At 42.5% G+C, this 19,325-nt stretch overlaps 1 long non-coding RNA gene across 2 annotated transcripts in view; it reads left to right on the top strand.

The window, feature by feature from the left end:
• The window catches only part of LOC136854822 (uncharacterized), a 33,423-nt gene extending 20,716 nt beyond the window's left edge, over nt 1-12,707 (top strand). For both annotated transcript variants that reach the window (XR_010857817.1, XR_010857818.1), the window contains one exon: nt 12,645-12,707. This is a non-coding gene — a long non-coding RNA (uncharacterized lncRNA). The remainder of the gene's footprint in view (nt 1-12,644) is intronic.
• The last annotated feature ends 6,618 nt before the right edge of the window (nt 12,708-19,325 follow it).

Raw genomic sequence — 19,325 nt, 5'->3', positions numbered from 1 at the left:
TGGTCTCGATTGGTCATCATGGACTCTTTCACCTTCTACTATAACTCGCCTTCGGCTTCGACGTCGACCTCGACTGCCCCTACGACTGTGGATGCTGGAGCTCATCGCTTCTTCTTCCTGCCAGAGACGGATGAGTACCTTGAGACACGTTAGACATTCTGTCAGGTATCTAGGAAGGTTATATGTGATGTCCAGACTCACTGTGTTGAATGTTCTGATTGGAAGGCACAGAGACGGAGGATTACATTCGTCATTGCAAGTCTTTGGCTAGTAAGGGCGGCAGACGTCGGTCAGATTCTCGTTACCTCAAGTGTCTAAGGCTTCTGCTACAGATCATTTGATGGATTTAGCGAGTTCAGAGGTAGTCAAACAGATAGAGGATAGGATTGTAAGTAGTATGGAAAATTTAATAGCTAGTCTTCAACATTTCTCAGATAGGGATAGTAGTAGTGTTAGGATGTCTAATCCTGTTCCAGAACCAGCCCTAATGGGTGCTGAGGGTAATGGCAGAACCACAAGCCTCCAAGTGGGTAGGGTCTGCCGGCCCACTTGGCGCGGAGCAGGCAGTGCAGGATTCTCCCCCCAGCCCCCTTGTATTATTGATAAATTTAATGTTGATAATGTTAGTCAAGATCAAGATCTAGGTGTGATAAAGGAGGATAGGTTTGGGTTAGGTAGTGAGGAGAAGGTATTAAGGGTGCAGAGTCGTTCTCCTGGACGGGTTCCGGTTTTGGGTTTGAGTGGTTTTTGTGCTCTGGCAAGAGTTTCTCCTTCATCGCTTCTTTTCGGTCTGGCTCAGTCTCAAGTCAATGTTTCAGTTACGGTGGTGCAGAATCCTTCTGCTTTTGCTCCCTAACTCACTTCCGACTGTTTCTGAATCTCCTACTGTAGTTTTCCCCTTCCCTGTGTTTTCTACTCCTCCATCTAGTAAGGTGGATTCTGGTGTGTCCTTTTGGCTTCTAAAAGTAGTTTGTGGGACATGCAATTGGATGTGGCTGGAATATAAGGTGGATTGCTGGGTTTTTTGACGGGTACAGACCTATGGTGAGAGGTTATTTTTCGAATGGTTTCTCTAACATTAGAGAGTATGTGACACAGTAGTGTTCAGAATTCATGTCAGATATGTTTCAGGATTATTGAGGGGTGGGGGCAGATTTGGTGTACCTTCTGTCCGTTTTGTTCTAAGTTTTCTTTTAGTTATATGTCACTTCATCTCCTGCTCCCACATTCTCTGTTGCTCCCTTTTCAGTCTCCTCTTTGGCCTCTTCTTCTTCTGCTCCGGTCTTCCCTGCAGCTTTCACATCTTCCATTTTCCCTCCTTCTTCGACTTTGGTTTTCATTGTCTCGGTAACTTCTTTTTTTGTGTCGGCTATTCCTCTCCCTCCCGCCTTTCCTTCCTCAGTACAGTCTTCTCCAGTAGGAGGAGCTTCTGGGCAGATTTTGGCCGCAGGCGTCTCATGTTCCATCCCTTCAGGTATGAGCAACCCCTTGCTTCCGCTTCAAGCGGCTGTTCTGGTAGTATCAGGTATTTCACAGGGTTTGCCTGTCACTTCCAGTTCGGGTTTGTGCTCCATGGTTTTGGCAGGGCTTGGAGTACCTTCTTTGAGCAGTCCGCAGCTTTCATCGCTTGCATTTTCCGCGGCAGTAACTCCGAGGATAGCTTCTACCTCTTTCATTCTCCCTCCTTCTTCTTCATCTTCTTCCGTCCCTCTGCAAGCGGTTTTGTTTGCGCATCCTCCCCCAGGATTTAGCAATGTGGGTTTGGCTACTCTCACTCGTCTTCCCCTTAGTAATAATGGGGAATCGGCTCCGGCTTTTTCTCAGTTCAGCATTCTCTTCTTCCCGGTGGGTTCAACTATGCGGATTCAGCTCCAGGTACCTGATTAGGTGTGGGTGTGCAACATTCTGGTCAGGGTGGTCCGCTTGCAGACTCTTCATAGTTGTCCGGGCTTTGTTCAGTGCCTCCTCCTTTGTCAGTCTTAGACCGTTCGGACATTGCGGGACAGGATTCTTATCGGAGGTGCAGGAGATTATGGCGGACTTAGAATGTCCTCTTGCCAGCATTAACGATTATGGACGCATGCTTCAGTATGTTACTTCTTTGTACCCTCAAGCAAGAGCTCCGGACCTCCCGATTTAGTCTTTTTGAGGCTTTTTATGACACTAAGCCAGCTCCTGCCTCTTTTTCGTGTCGGCTGGTTTGGTTTGATCGGGTTAGACAGGCTTTGGAGGAGGCAGATGTTCATTTAACATCGGTAGTGGCTTCTAATAGACAGGACTCTTCTCTTCTCTCTCCGCGTAGGACGAGTTTACGCAGTTCGAGGTAACCCTTCGGCAGGTGTCAGGTTGCCATTCAATGAATCAGTTGAGGCAATCTTGTCTAAGTCTCTGGCGTCGTCTTGGCTCGTAGGGACTTCTCTTGGGAAGCAGGTGCTTGGAGGATGTGTTGCGCAATCAGGCTGAGGCTCTTGCGCACTCTCTCTGGATGCTGTCAGGTTTACAGTGATGGGGTTCTAAAGAGTGACGGCTATGTCCTTTGGATCCGTGGCTGTTGGCAGCCTAATAAATTTATCTCGAGGGGTCTGGCTCACCAGGCAAATGTTTTGGCTTCGTCTACGACGTTTGGAGCAGGAAAGTCAAAATTTCTGTCTTGGTCATCTTCCCCCTCAGTATCCGGACGTTCACAAGAGGGTTTCAAGGATGATGACGTAGCCAGTTTGACAAACGTGGTTGCTTCTAACTCATGTCTCAGGTGTCAGCAATTATGCATCGTCAAGGATACAGTGTTGAGGTATCTAGAGGATGAATAAATTGGTTGATTTAGCATGCCCAACGTTCTCTAGAAGAGCTAGTAAGAGCAGAGGGAATTCTTATGGAATTTTTAACCTGTTCAGGTAGGAGGATTCTCTCTCTTCCTTTGAGGGAGGGACAACCCTGGAGAGGATCCAGTCGGTCCTTCAGCAGGTAGAAGGGTTCCTGTCCAGCAGGGAATGGCCGGTACCAGCTTGGAGAAGCCTTTTAGGAGAATGTCTCTCTCCCTCTCTCTCTTTTTGGTTTTAATTCCAGGGTCTCATGTGCCGGATGTGCTCTCTTCAGGTATGTCTCAGGAATTGCTTTTCCTTGCAACGAGAATGCAGTTATAGTAGTGAGCTGATTCTTGCCTGTTGGATGTCTGTGGTGGTCAGTTTAGTGCATCTGGTTTGGGAAGGTTTCGACTCCCCTCTTCCCAACGTTCATCTGTACACAGATGCCTCAGATCAAGGTTGGGGAACAACCTTGGAGGAAATCCAGGCCTCAGGCCTCTGGGGGGTTCGGGAACAACAGGAGTCAATAAATCTTTGGGAAAATCAAGGCTGTAAAGGAAGCCCTCAGTTGTTTTCAGTCCTAGTGTGCAACAGAGTAGTGGCTATGTTTAGCGACAGCGTAATTGCCGTGTTGTATCTGAAGAACTTGGGGGTGGTGGGGAACAGGCTCAACAGAACTCAATACTATAGCACAGAATCTTGAGAGGGTGCAAAGAACGAAAATTATCTCTTCTTCCCCAATTTATCAGGGAGTCTCAATGTACTGGCCGATTCGCTAAGTTGCTCCCGTCAGGTATTGTGGGGAAGAGTGGACTTTGGCTCTGGAAGTAATATGTCAGGTTCTCCGGAGTGGCCAGCAACTGTGGACTTATTTGCGACGTGATTAAACCATCGTCTTCTGGTTTATTTCTCACCAATGGTGGTCCCCATGTCGATAGGCACCGATGTGATGTTACAAATTGGAATCACATGCAGGTGTATCCTTTCCTCCATCCGGTCTCATTCATCAGGTAATAGGGAAATGTGGGAGAGTGTCAAGACGTCTTTTACTCTTAATAGCTCCTTGCTCGTCATAACACGCTTGGTTTCTGGAACTCCTAGAGCTCCTACACAGAGTTCCGATGTCCCTACCCATGCGAAACTTCTCAGATGACTGCATTCTCACTATTATTATCCAAACCCTCACGTGCTGTACCCAGTTGCAGGGCGACTGTAGAGAGAGCTGGTAGACAGTCCAGACTCCATTAAAGCTGTGTCTAGATAGTTTTCTTTAGCTTTAGAAAGTCAACCTGTAAGCCTTACCAGGTTCAGCTGGACAAGGTATAGAAGTTAGTGTCGAAAGGAAGGTCATTCCATCTCTAGACCTTCCATAGCCAAAAGAGCTGATTTTCTTTTATTCCTTTGAAAAGTCAAGGGTCTTTCGTATTCGGCTATTGCTGACTACCGCTCAACGATTAGCAGTACAATTAGTTTCCACCTTCCTGAAATCTCTAGTAGTAAGATAATCGATGATTTATTATGTTCTTTTAAGATTGAACGTCCTGTCTTGCTGACTCGGGCCCCTCCGTGGGACTTGTCGGAAGTACTTCAATATTTTTCTTGCGTTCCCCTGCCTTCGAACCCATTGAAGCTGCAACATTAAGACACTGACTAAGAAGTTGCTTTTTCTTATGGCTTTAGCTTCAGATAAAGGGTTGGGCGAGCTTCAGGCAGTTTCTAGGTTGGGTTCCTATGCAAGAAATGATACGTATTTGTCTGTCTTCCGGAATTTGTGGCGAAGACAGAGTCGAAGGTTAAAACTCTGCCTCGTTCATTTAAAGTTCTTTATCTGCAAGTGTTCGCTACCGGCGATCCACAGAGAAATCTTTATGTCCAGTTGTCCGCTTCCTTACACACTTCTTGTCTCTCTGGGGAATCCTTCCTGTCCGCTGTCAAAGAATGCGATTAGTTACTTTTGGAGGGAGGTGATTTCCCAGGCTTTTCATCAGGGTTGTTCTTCGTCGTCTTCAGCTCTGTTTTTTCCCTGACCGCACAATATTCGGAGTATGTCCACTTCATCTTCCTTTCTAAGGAATTATTCAGTGCCGTCTATTCTGGATGCAGCTGCTTGGAAGCCCGTCTCAGTGTTTACTTTCTTACTTAAGAGACGTTCGATTTGCTTCATAGCGTGTAGCAGCAAGGTCTACTATCTAGGGTGTGTTCATTTAGCTGAGGTGGTATTCACTTAGTGAGGAGTTCAGGGTTATTCTCTTAGTACTGGGGTATGAAGTGAGCTGTTATCTGGCTTGTTAATAACATGCTTGGTTTTCACTGAGATAAATGTACAATCTTCTTGAAGTGTTCAAGATAGAGGAATTACTCTTTTAGCTCTTTAGTCCTTCATAACATGACAGGTAAAACAGAGATGAACTGTTAGGTATCTGAGTTTGTCAAGACGTCTACAAACAGCTGGTATCATATCAAGGCATTGTCATATTGTTTCATACAGTGATAAAACATATATCCTCCATGTGGAGAGGTCAAGACGTCTGTTATCTTAATAGCTGACCTGACTGTTGATCAAACTCCAACATGATTTCACTGCAGTAGATTAATATGGCATATGTGACCAATGCGGATACCCATCAGATTTCTCAGAAAGACCATATTCTCACAGGTTTGCAATTAGAATTGATCCCTCCTGGAACTCCAAATATTGTACCCAGTTAGAATCAGGGCAAAGGGTAGAGAGTGCCAATAGACAGTCCAGGCAACCTAAAGCTGTGTCTAGATAGTTTTCTTTATTGTAGAAAGTCAAATTGTCTTGAAGGAAACCAGGAGAGGCTTCTGTTTTGACAAGGTCTAGAAGTTAGTGTCGAAACAGGAAGGATTTTGGAAGAGGATGCTCTAGACCTTCCAAGCCAAAATTTTATTTTGTTTTTATTCCTTTGAAAAGTCAAGGGTCTTTCATACTGAGGATTATTTTCGGCTGATTTGCTGACAATGTTGGATCTCAACGATTAGCTTTTTACATTTTTGAACCACCTTCCTATTTTCTTTTCTAGTCTTGTAAGATAATCGATGATTTATTATGTTCTTTTAAGATTGAAACGTCCAGCAAGTCTTTTGACGGGAGCAGTGCAGGGAATGAATGGGTGGGACTTGTCGGATGTACTTCAATATTTTTCTTGTGTTCCCTGGAATGGAAGGCTTTAAACCCAGCCAGCTTAAGTTGGACACTGAAGGATGAGTTGCTTTTTCTAAAACTTGGCTCAGTAGGTCTCTCCAGATAGGTAGATTTAGGTTGGGCTCTTCCAGATTTCCTGGTTTCCAGTTGGTTTTCTTTGCACCCTTGGAAATGATACTGCTTTGTCTGTCTTCCGAATTTGACGAAGACATGCAAGAACAGCGGGAAATGAAAAAAACTCTGTCGTTTCATTTAAAGTTCTTTCATCTGCAAAAATTGTTCCAAACTCCCAGATCCTGGAGAAATAAAAGGGGGTGTAACGTCCACTCAGTAGTTCCATCTTGTATGAGATCCCGGAATCCTTCCGTAGAAAGAATCTCAAAGATGTTTTCTTCTTCTTTTGTCTGTAAAAGGTTGGAGTTACTTTCGGAGTGACACACAGACAGGATTTCCCAGGCTTTTCAGATCATCTGTGGTTGTCGGTAGACAAACAGATCGTCTTCAGATCAATAGATATCTTATTTCAGTGATGAAACACATATATGGAAAGGTGAGAAATTCTACATCTGGCCAATTAATGATTATTTCTCCGTCTGATTCTGGATGCAGCTGCCGATATGTGAGCCAGTCTCAGTGTTTACTTTCTTACTTTAAGAAACATGCACTACATTTGCCCTCACAGAAGACATTGCGAATATTCCAGGCACGAGTGACTATCTTAGGGGTTGCAACTTAAATGAGGAGGCCCATCAAGACGCTCCTGTGTGGAGGTTCAGAGGGTTATTTTCTTAGTCCACGTGGGCTGTGAAAGAGAGATTATCTGTTTTGTCCTTCCATTTAGATGAGGTGGTATTCTCCTAGTTGAGAGATTCTTAGGTTAACCAGATAGAGGAATTCCTTTTAGTCTTTAGAATTCCTAGGCAACAGTGATAGTATAATCACATGAACTTAGGTTTAATACGTTTTAAGTATCTTAGTCTTTGATAGTTTCCCTACGAGAGTCCAAGGAGGTGCTCTATTAGGCTAGGCTATATCGTCGGCGCTGAGATACTTCTTCGCCTGTCAATCGTCGGGCCTTATCCCTCCATTCATGAGAGGCTATGAATAGCCACATGGGAGGTCGACGGACGAAGAGTACTGACCTGACTGTCGATCAAAGTACTCTCCAACATGTCTCTTCACTGAAAGCTTTGATTAATATGGTGAGTGTATGACTAAACGGATATTTTATGCAGAGCAGATTGGTGAGCTACCATTTCTGTGGTTGTCAAAAGGCATGCAATAGAATTGATCCCTCCTCCTCCAAATATTGTTAATCAGGCGAATTCAGGTGTTCAGGGAGTCTATTGCAATATGAAGTTTTGGTAATAAAACTAATGTTGTAATACCTACCTGAACACCTGAATGATTCCCACCCTCCTTTCCCCACATCAATTTTGACCTTGAATAAAGCAATTGACGAAAATGGGGCATGTCAGCGCACACCTGCATCAGCGTTGCCAACCGTTTGTTATGGTAGCTCAAGTCAGTGACAAGATTTTACCTGCAGCGTTGGTAACACTGGCTGTTAAAGTTCCCAGTAGTGGATTGGTAATTGAGAGTTGTTCTGGCTAGTGGGATTAAGGGCGAATTCAGGTTTCAGGTAAGTATTACAATATTAGTTTTGTTATGAAAACTTCATTTTGCTCATCAGTAACTGTTTCTTTGTAATTGTTGACAAATCATTCAATATTGTTATTTGTCTCCCCTTATCTGGTGCTAGCATAAAAAGAACATGATAGTTTTTCAATTTATGCAACTGACTGTTACCTCGTGTTTACATAACCTAATTTCTGTGGGTAAATTGAAGTGGTGCATATTTTCTACTGCACAGAGAGAGTTTAGACTCCTGATGCGTAATGTTGTGTAACACCTGCAGTACCCTTTTGGTGGCTATATAGAAATTCCCTGATCACTGACCATGCAAATACATAATGTACTTATTTTTTCTGTAAAGTACCAGTTAATTAAATTTGAGTAGTGTGTGGGGTTTTAAGATATTTTGAACGGACTATTCCTCATTGCAATTTAAGTTTTTAATGTTGAGTGGAATTAAAATGACTACTGTATGTTTGTATTACAGCATGAAATTTATACTTATTTTTTTCATTATTGTGCATCCAAATGATAATCCACCTTCAAGTTACACAAGTTTTCAAGGGGGCACATTTGAGTGAAGATTGAAGTGACTTTTGCACTGTTGGAGGATACTGGATTTTGGAGGGCATTGCATATAGAACCACAAAGACACGCACACAATTACCATCCATAGTAAAAATGTGATTGAATTGAACCTTCCAGTTCAGGGTTTGTCTTGAGTAAGAGAATACAGCTCCTCAGAGCTGTTCACTTGGGGATGAAGGACATTGCTCAGAATCTGGCTCACCTGTTTTTGTGCTGCAGCTCAGCTTATACTGTACATCCTGGCTTGGTTAAGGTCTTGTCGAAGAACAGATGTTTGAGGAGTTTTCTCCATTGTCTTATACTTAGTGTTCTTTCAGTTAGATCTGGGCATTTTATCATGAAAGAGAAGTCTCAGATGTGACTCAGTCTTAGTTTTGTTTATTTTGGGGATTTGCACATAGGTATTTTTAGAGTTTTCCCTCAAAGAAAGAAAACCATTGTGCTCTCGAGCAGTTGATTTGACAGACTTCTGGGAAAGACTTTTATTTGGCGAGGGACTGGATGAGTTCTACCTTTTAACCTCTCCTATGGTGTGAGAAATTTGCACATTGACTCTGGGAAGTTTATACACGTGGATCAGTTTTCTTCAACACTTCTCTCAAGAATATTGGGACAGGAAGAACAGGTGGCATTCTGATTTTCAGGGACATTTCCAGCAGAGATCAAGAAACATCTGCGTTGGTATCTTAATGATTTATCATTGTTGGGGAAGGATTTAGTTTTAAATTACTGAAAAAATCTTTCTGCTCTAGTGTTGTTTCATTTGAATGAGTCGGGATGGGGCATTTAACACTGGGAACAAGGAAGTTTTTAGTCTGGCTCTTGGGAAGATGGGACATGGTTGCAACATCAACAGGAAAGAGTTGATGGCATTCATCTGGTTACAGTGTCCAAAACATGTTGATTAGGCTGAATCTGTTTTTCGCAGGAATCTGTAGTAGAAGTGTTTGCCGACAACACCATTTTTGTCCTTCTGTTTTTATCAGCAAACAAGGAGGGACTTCTGATTGGTTTGTATGATGTTGAAACAGTTATAACTTCTGTGTGATCAAAAGTCAACAGGGTGGAGTTATCCTCTTTCAGATTTGTTCAGGGGGCAGTAGAATGTGAAGAGCAGATTTGAATAGCATTTGTTTCCATGTATTCTGTTGATCTGAAATACTTAATTCTCTTGTTGCTTTAGAAACTGTGGAGCTTTCTTGTGGGGAGTCTGTTGTTTGGGTTCCCTCTTTGGGTCCTTCAGAACAAGATGAGCTGTCCAACTACTTTGCTTTATGTTGGACTGTTTGTTTCCAGTTCTCATTTCAGATGGTATTTTGATGGACTGGAGTCGGGATGAGTTTCAAAATGTGACTCCTGTTCAAGATAACCATTTGATGATTTGTAAGAAGCTATTTGCTTAGAGTCAGCTTTCACTACAAACTGAACTACAACCATTTTTCTCTGCAGTTGATTTTGAAAGGTACTGGAGTTTGCACTTTTATTTGGAGGTGACTGAGAAGTTTCCTACCAAGTTTAATTTCAGACAGTGTGTCCTGTGACATATCATTGAACCCTGGAGTCTCAACTGACTTATTCAGTGGATCAGTTTTATTGACAGTGTACAGTTTTTTCAAGGTGTGCAGGTATCGCCAGTGTTCAGGAGGGAACACATTCTTCAAAATGTCCTCCTGGCTTTTGAAAATCAGGGAAATTTTAGGATCAAATTGTGTCTTTTCTAGCATTTTAAATCTGTCTACCTCTGTGGTTTCAAATAATGGATTTACTTTAGTTTGCATTTAATTTTAATTTGAATTACAGTTATTTTTGCAGTATAAAAGTATTTTATGTGTTTTTATGTCTTTATGTGACATAGGTACAAAAATTGTCTTATCACAGAGACCAGACACCTTTTTACAGTGTCCAAAACATGTTGTAGCTGTTTGAGTTTATGCAGTCATCTATGGAGCTTTGTGTTTGCCTTCTCTAAAATCTTTTGTCCTTATGATTTGTCTGTGTTATAGCATTCACTTCTGATGTGGTTTGTAAGATGTTGAAGTACTTACTTATAACTGCTGTATGATCCTAATCAGTAGTATGTCATAGGATACATGAAGTTACGTATAGTGATTGTTGTGAAAAAAAATTGGTTTAGCTTAGCTATCTGTGTGCAATAACAAGTCCATTTCTGATACTGTCCTGGTTTCATTCTTCATCAAATTTCAAAGTCACAACCACCTTCTTGTCCATAATAAGCCTACATTTTTCAAAATACTGTCCAGATAACAAAAAACGGCACAGTGAATGTTCCTTAAGTGTTTGTTCAAATATTTTCAAATGAAGGCTAAGGAGCCATTCTTTTTAGGGAGACAATAAGGACGTGAGATACTAAAATGTGTTTAGGAGAACTTTGGTTTGTTGGAGTTGTGACCCAGGGATTTGGCCATGTGTAAAGAGCCTTCTGATGTTTGTGACTTTGTATACCAGTTAATGATAACTATTGTTACTTAATCCAAATTGATTTGGTTGAGTTCAGTTTTCCTGTGTCTAAACCACTAGTTGGTGGAAGTCCATTGTGAGAAATGTTATGCTGGTTGAATTCCCCTGTGTTTTGAGGGCCTTAAATTATTGGTGAATTTCCAAATCCAAGAAGGCAGAGTGGTCCTGAAGCCTGCCCAGATTTGGAGGAGTAACTTAGTTATATCTAAGTGTCTTGGTGATGCAGGTTTTTTTATTCTTCTTTGTCTGAGGAAGAGTTCCAAAGTGAAAGTAGAAGAGAATACAATACAGTAATTGTATTTTATCTAGTTTGTTCATGTTGGTGTTTTCAAACCTTTGTTACTTTTAGTCTTTACAGAGTAGGTGGAATGTTATTGGCCTTGAGAATAAAGTCTAGTACTGTATACATTATAGAACTGTTATTAATTTTTGTATGTCTTTGTATCTTGTGTTAACAGTGTTGTTAGTAGTGGTCAGCATCCCAATAGGCAAACCTTTTGGTCAGCATTTTTTGTGCAAGTAAATCATGGTTTTATTTGTGATGTTTTTTTTAGTTGTTTCCCCAACAATGTTGAGTTCAGGGTCCCCAAATGGTTGGTCACTTGTATAAACATTGTCAAGTTTTTGGAGGTTGCTGAAGTTTTTCCACAACAGTTGTTTGAGGTTCCTGTCATGGTATACTGAGGTACTATCTTGTAAGGTGTTTCCTGTTCCCCTGTGTCTTGTTAGAAAACAATACTTTTGAGATATTATGAGAATGCACTCTCGTCACATCTTCACTGATTGGTACATATCTGATGTGTAGCCAGACGTCAAGAGTAAATGCTTGACATAGGTAATTGGTGACCCCCAGAGGCAGAGAGAGGTTTTGCTCATCAGTAACTGTTTCTTTGCAGTTGTTGACAAGTCATTCAGGATTTTGGTTTGTCTCCCCTTATCTGGTGCTAGCATAAAAAGAACATGATAGTTTTTCAATTTACGCAACTGAATGTTACCTCTTGTTTACATACCTAATTTCTGTGGGTAAATTGAAGTGATGCATATTTTCTATTGTGCAGAGAGAGTTTAGACTCCTGATGCATAGTGTTGTGTAACACCTGCAGTACCCTTTTGGTGGCTATGTAGAAATTCCCTGTCTGATGAGAAGTGATTACTGATCATGCAAACTACATGATGTACTTATTTTTTCTGTAAAGTACCAGTTAACTAAATTTGAGAAGTGTGTGAGGTTTTAAGATATTTTAAATTGTTCCTCATGTCAATTAAAATTTTTATTGTTGAGTGGAATTAAAATGATACTGTATGGTTGTCAAAATACAGCATGAAATTTTATTATTTTTTTCATTGAAGATAAAATGATTGTGCATCCAAATGATAATCCACCTTCAAGTTACACAAGTTTTCAAGGGGGCACATTTGAATGAAGAATGGAATGACTTTTGCACTGTTGGAGGATACTGGATTTTGGAGGGCATTGCGTATAGAACCACAAAGACACGCACACAATTACCATCCATAGTAAAAATGTGATTGAATTGTACCCTTGGAGTTCTCTCATCTGTCTTGAGTAAGAGAATAAGAGAGACAGAGCTGTGCACTTGGGGATGAAGGGACATTGCTGTTGAGAATCTGTAGTATACCTGTTTTGTGCTGCGGCTTCAGCTTATACTGTACATCCTGCTTGGGTTTACTTGTGGTGAGATGTTTGAAGAGTTTTCTGCATTGTCTTATACTTAGTGCTCTTTCAGTTAGAATCCCTTAGGCATTTTATGAAGGAGTCTTTGGAGTCTCAAAATGTGACTCTGTGGTCTTGGTGAACCATTTTGATGATTTGCACATAGCTATTTGCTTAGGAGTCAGCTTTACATTACCAACTAAACCAAAACCATTGTTCTCTGCAGTTGATTTTGAAGGTTACTCTAGTTTGCACTTTTATTTGGAGGTGACTGAAAGTTTCTACCTTTTAATTTCAGGTATGGTGTGACCTGTGACAGCACATTGACTGTGGGAGTCCAACTGTTTATACACGTGGATCAGTTTTATTGACAGTGTAAAGTTATTTCAAGGTGAGTACAGGTGGCATTCTGAAAAATCAGGGATTTGAGCGAAGCCAAATTGTCTCTCTTTTCTAGAATCTTAATGATTTATACATTGTTGCTCGCATGGGATTTAGTTTTAAATTACTGAATTAAAATCTTTCTGCTCTGTGGTTTCATTTGAATGGGTTACTTTGTTTTGCATTTAATTTTAATATGACTTACAGTTCTTTTACTGCAGTATTGTTATGTATGTGACATAGTATACAAAAATTGACTTATCACAGAGACCAGACATCTCGATTACAGTGTCCAAAACACGTTGTAGGCTGCTTGGGTTTACGCAGTCATCTATGGAACTGTGTGTTTGCCTTCTCTAGAATCTTTTGCCCTTATGTTTTTGTCTGTGTTATAGCATTCACTTCTGATGTGGTTTGTATGATGTTGAAGAGTATAGTTATAACTCCTGTATGGTCATAATCAATAGTATGTCATAGGAGACGTGAAGGTACATAATTATGATGTAAAAAATTGGTTTAGCCTAGCTATCTGTGTGCAATAACAAGTTCATTTCTGATACTGCCCTGGTTTCATTTTTCATCAAATTTCAAAGCCAGAACCACCACCTTCCCATAATAAGCCGTACATTTTTTTCAAAATACTGTATATAACAAATTAGCACAGTGAATGTTGCTAAGTGTTTGTTCAAATATTTCAAATGATGGCTAAGGAACCAGTGTAAAGACCCTACCCAGGACGTGAGATACTAAAATGTGTTTAGGCTTGGTGGTGGTACTGAGGGAGTTGTGACCCAGGGATTTGGCCATGTGTAAAGGGACTTCTGATGTTTGTGACTTTGTATACCAGTTAATGATAACTATTGTTACTTAATCCAAATTGATTTGAGTTCAGTTTTCCTGTGTCTAAACCACTAGTTGGTGGAAGTCCATTAGCGTAAGCTAGCTTATATATGCTGGTTGAATTCCCCTGTCTTTTGAGGGGCCTTAAATTGTTGGTGAATTTCCAAATCCAAGAAGGCAGGTGGTCCTAACCCTTGCAGATTTGGAGGAGTAACTCTAGTTATATCTAAAGTATCTTAGGTGATGCAGGCTATTTATTCTGTCTTATTCTGAGTTCCAAAAGTGACCAGTAGAATAGAAGAGAATACAATAATTGTATTTTAAATCTTAGGCTTGTCTTATCTGATGTTTTTAAACATCTAACTTCCCTGGTAGTTATATATATAGCTTAAGTCCCTGACGTCACGGCAATCGCCGATCGGTAGTCAGGTGAACCACCTGTGCGCCTCTACCCAGGTACCTGGAACCACTCTAACTATTCCTCAGATCTTCCTGCCGCTGTGTCGGTAACATCGATGGAATTTCGCTCGTGAGCCTGTGTTTTTTTCGCAACTTATTTGGAGTTTCAAGAAGTCCCCATTGCCTTGCCCTTTTACTGAAGCCCGTGCATCCTAACACATGGAAGAACTCGCCCTCGGAAATCGCAAGTCATCCACGGACCGCTTTCTGTGCTGGAACCAAATCTGCCTTACGGTAAAGTGCTCTGGAAGACCTCCATTCAGTCAAGCTTTTGTCTTGTAACATTTACTTAATTTGAAATTGTGTAATGCGAATCTCTTGTCAAATGTCCGTGCTCCTCGAGTGTTGGCAGTGCTAAGCTATCATTAATTCATCAAAGCCCCTTGGCACCCTCAGTGCAGCTTCAAATTCATTATTGTTTTATCTATTTTCATTACTGGCGTATAATGTGCATATCTCTCATTTCAGAGGGACCCTATATCAGAGCTTGGACTGTGTCTGGAATCCCCCAGTTCATTCATCCATAGGAATCCTTCAGGATCAATAATCTACTTGCATTCTCTTTCCCATACTAATGTCATTGTGTAAAAATACACTCCTTTAAGTTTGCCCATGATGTTCCTTAATATCTCCCTTCAGTAGAAGAGCCTTATGCTCATATGAAATTCCGCTTTTGTTTTCCTCTTTTTTTTTATGTTTTCCTGGACCCCCGAAGTCAGAATCACAAGGCTAAATTACCTTAAATTGTTGCTACCTGTCTCACTGAGAATATTTCAAACTAAATCAACAGGAAAAACATAAAAAATAGCGACCGCCATAAGATCTCGTTTTTGCAGTTGCAGTTCCCCTAGTGTTGCTTTATTGCATTTTACGCTTGCCAGATCAGCTATTATGAAGCTAAGCTGGGTACAAGACAATTACAGACCTTTTGTGTAAAACCAGCACACAGTCCGGAAATTCCGTAAGTAATGTGTTTATCTTAGCAAAACCTTTTTACACTGCGTGACTGTTCTAGGAATTAGAAATAAGGACGCATGTGTTCACTGAGAAAAGAACCGTCGTATTAAGATTCCATTAATACATGTACCTTTCAGGATGGTAGTTAGGAAATAACCAGTGCTAACCATCCTTTGCTTCGATGAATAATTACCACATGAAGAATTCTCTGTGTTAAAATCAACACCATATTCTTTACTTCAAGGAATAGTCACGAAGAAATTCCTCTGTGATAAATTTTACTTCGCATTTGGATTCATGAATTATTATTTTAGCGCGAATAAATTCCCGTGGGACAAGATAAAATCAGCTGCATTGCTGAAATTCTCTCAGTATGTAGTTAAAATTCAAGTTAGAGTGTTAGGAAAGCCAGTTAAACTCCACTGATAGGGGAAAAATACTAGTCATTTTACTGCTATCCTCTCATCCCGGGAAATTCCCGAGTCCCAAACGGTCTATAAATAGGCAGGTCCATTCACAGAATCTAAAAATAACTCCGGTGGTCAGACGTCCTGCACCCCCAACCGCCCATGCTCGTGTGTGTAGTATTTTTTTCCATTCATTTCTCAACAAACATTTTTTCTTTAGGTTTTCCGTTAGTAATTTCTAAGTCCCTAAGGGACGAACCAGAGAAATGTTAAACGACAACCACGCCACTCCACCTCCTGTGGCGGGAATGAGTGCCTCAACCAAACTCACTCGTTCATGCCAAAATGGACAAGTCGAACCAGTATGGCAGAAAGGGCGAGCGAGTCATGGAGTGCCAATGACCTCTCCCGCGGAACTCTCCACTTGTTCTCACTAAATTCCTGGGCGGAAAAGCCCTTGTTGCCCTACCACGCCCTTTCAGCGGAAGATAGAAACTGGGAAGCCGTACAAAGCAGTTACGAAAGGCATGCAGGACTGCTGAGCAGTGGAGAACGGTGGAGAGCAGCCCAGAAGCAGGCCAGACTTGGCGGTCCGGTTAGGCGTACCATTGGAAATGAGCCATTAACAAAATGGCTTTCGATTCGAAGGAGCCTAGCTTACCCTTGAGAGTACTCAAGCGGTTTAAATTGAGCATTTCCTGCTTCGCCCTCCTGCCCTTGCCACTCCTTATAGTGGAAAAAGCCCCAGCAACACTCACCGAGTGTTGCTGAATATGGTTTTATGGGGAAACTCACCACCCCTCAAGAGAAGGATCCATGGGTGAAGATAAATCCCCGTCCCTCTTCGGAGAGTCAAATTCCCACAAGAATGAGAACTCAGGCAAGCCCCTAACATCATTATTGCAAGAAAACAGGGCATTCCTCGAACAGTGCGAACAAGAAGCCGCCCGCCTCTCCCGGAAAATCGCCCAATAACTTCGCCTCACCCTCCACAGGGCAGCGGCGGAAAGACTTCAGCCAGATCTTTTGCGGCGTGCAAGATTTATAGCCATTGTTCTCCCTCATCGTGAAATGCCGAGCAATAATAATCAAATACTTCCACCGTCGGCTTTGGCCGTCCACCGTCCAAGTCATTGGCCTCCGCCGGAAGAGCCGTATATGATGACTCCTCCACGAGTAACCACCCGCCGCGCTTGAGATCCACGGCGATGTTCGAGGACTCAAGGTGCGCCGTCTCCCTCATCCGAGGACAGACTTCCCTATGGAGTCATCGTCAATAGACAAAATCTAAATCGCGATCGAGGAATAAATCAATTTAAGATGATACTCCCTACGGTCCAATTGAGAGTCACAAGACCTCACCAATCCAAAATTTGCAATCTTCCAGTAGCATGCCATCTCCCCGGAGGCTATGACGTCATCCTGGGACAGGACTTTCAGTCCCCACAGAAATCCACGCACGACAATCTAGGGGTCGCGTTCCCCGAATCATTCAGCGGGCGAGTAATCCTCCCCTGCGCCTCCCCTCCAGTCAGACTGGCGCCCCTGGGTACCAGGAGGACGTGCAGTCCCTGAGTGCCACCCTGAGTACGATGTACAGTAGCCCCCTCAATCGGTTCCCGATCCAATTCCAGTGCCCGGCCCTGTCTCAGTGCCAGTGCCAGGGCCCCAATCAGATCTCCCTCCCGGAGATGCCCAAATCCTGCCGGTGCCACTTGCATGCACCGAGCAGTGCCAACCGCCCATCCTGACCCAGCCGAAGGCCAGAGCCTCTGATAGTGCGTAACTCTGCCCTAGCGCCCGCGCCAAGCATAACCCGATCTCCATTCTGGGATCCACTCAGGACCCCTCTCTTCCCCGGCCTGGCACCGCTACCAGCGTCGGTAAGAGAGACGGTTCCTCTTGACCACAGCGGAAGTTCGTCTAAAGGTGCGGCCTCGCAACCCGTGCCTGAGCTGGTCATTGATACCTGCGAGCCACTCACGCCGCCCCTGACAGCCTCCTCTCTGCCTCAATCCGTTGCCAACACAATTGCAAGTCAGGATTCTGCCATATCTCCCTTGGCCGATGAACTACAAGAGCTGCGACGGATCATGGAAGTAAGAACCAGCCGCGGAGAAACTCATCGTCCAGTTGTCACAGCAGCAGGCCCAGGTGGCACTCCAATGCGCCCTGCGGTCTCGGGCCTCCGCTTCCCCAGCCGAGGGCGACTGTCCCAAAAAAGAGCTCTAGAGGCTCCTGGCACCTGTGCCACCATTTCATTTTCGAGTCTTGGCACCTCTAATCCAGAAGGGGATGTCAGGCCCTCCGCCTCTTCTTCCCGTTCCTCAGGAACTTCTATCTCTTATCATCCTCTATTAATCTTTCTTAAATTATCACCACAAGGGGCAATTAAGTACAGGATGCCATTCCCCTCTGATATATAAACCATTGGGAATAACAGAGTGAAGTGGCACGCCCCTGGCCCCTACCTTGTACCGGTGTGCGTGCCAGCTCTTCCTGGAAGAGTCGCGCCCTTCGGTGCACTTTTCGCCCTGAGACTGAAGTGATAGTCGGACACGTAATTTATAGAGCGGACGATAAATTCCGCCACAACACAATAAAACCACTCATTCTTTTCCCATAGCTCTACTGCCAACATCATTTACTCTCTTTTAGTTATTTATTTATCTTTCCTTTTAATGAATCGTGAGTCACAGACTCTTGCCCTTGTGATTTTAAATGCCCCTTTCGTAAGCTCCGAGAGACGTTTTCCGCCTTTCATATGCGGTCACGTTTCCATTCATGTATCTTGTTAATTTTCTTTTGTTGTGTATTCCTTTTCCCCCTCCTGCCTTCTAAGAACTCTGTCTGTCTAGACCCCGTCTTTGTCTGCTCACCATCATAACATTGGAGTACTCAGTGTGGGCCAGTGGATCACATAAAATTAGCATAGTTTAAAGGTTAGCGAATTAAAACTGTGATACTCTCACCCGCATCGACTGTCAAATCCTGTGCGGACCGGCCCATCAACTTGCATTGAACAATAGCTAAGCAATTACCGATGCGAATATGTATAGTCATTACAATATCATGTAGGGGATGTCATTAAAAAACAAATAAACGCTGTTTTTCATTTATACAACCTCTTCAAGGCAGACTGTATAACACGCATGCTTTTTGAGGATATCTAAAATTAAGTAACCATGTGTTTTAATTTTTGAACAACAACCTTCTCTTCATTTGTTGTCCTATAGCCACTCATATACTTGGTCTTATAATCTAATTAATTCACATTATTCAAGTCACTTTATAAAGTTATCAATGTGTAGCAAATCCAGTAATTACTCTTGTGCAAGTGTTGAAATTATCTTGTGTAGTGTTAAGGAAATTTGTCCCAGTGTGTTATTAAAAGTAATGTCACAGTTTCATAAATCCTTAGGAGTAAGAGAGATTCCTGAGGCAAGATAACTTAGAATAACGTAATGATTTGCCGCTTATTCTTAATATATCGATGTTCACACCCAAATGAAGGTGTACATCATCTTATATCAGGAGGTATCATAATTAGCAGAACTAGCTAGCCATTACTTCCCCCTTTTTTCCTTTTTTTTTTTTGTTGTTTTTCATTTACTGTCGGCCGATTGATATTTCGATATTTACTTTGGTCAGAATGAGATTAAAACGGATTGAAGGCCTCCCTTCAAGTAGATAATTTCTGAGGCAAGTAAGATTATCTGGTTGTCCTTCTCAGGCAAAAAAGCCCTACGGGCATCAGCTGAACATGACTCAACACTATGTGCTGGACGTGCTGCCCCTCAGGAAGATAAGCAGAAACCAAGCGGTTTGCTCTCACCTGTGGCGCTGGAAGAGAGGGAGTGAAAAGTCCCCAAAACACTGCCATGCCCTGGCCCATCGATGCCCTTGGCTCCTAACCACGTGGCCTTTCAAAGTAT

This window comes from Macrobrachium rosenbergii, chromosome 30 (genome assembly GCF_040412425.1).
Source record: "Macrobrachium rosenbergii isolate ZJJX-2024 chromosome 30, ASM4041242v1, whole genome shotgun sequence".
Taxonomy (NCBI): Eukaryota; Metazoa; Arthropoda; class Malacostraca; order Decapoda; family Palaemonidae; genus Macrobrachium; species Macrobrachium rosenbergii.
This window is presented reverse-complemented; position numbering and strand designations above follow the sequence as displayed.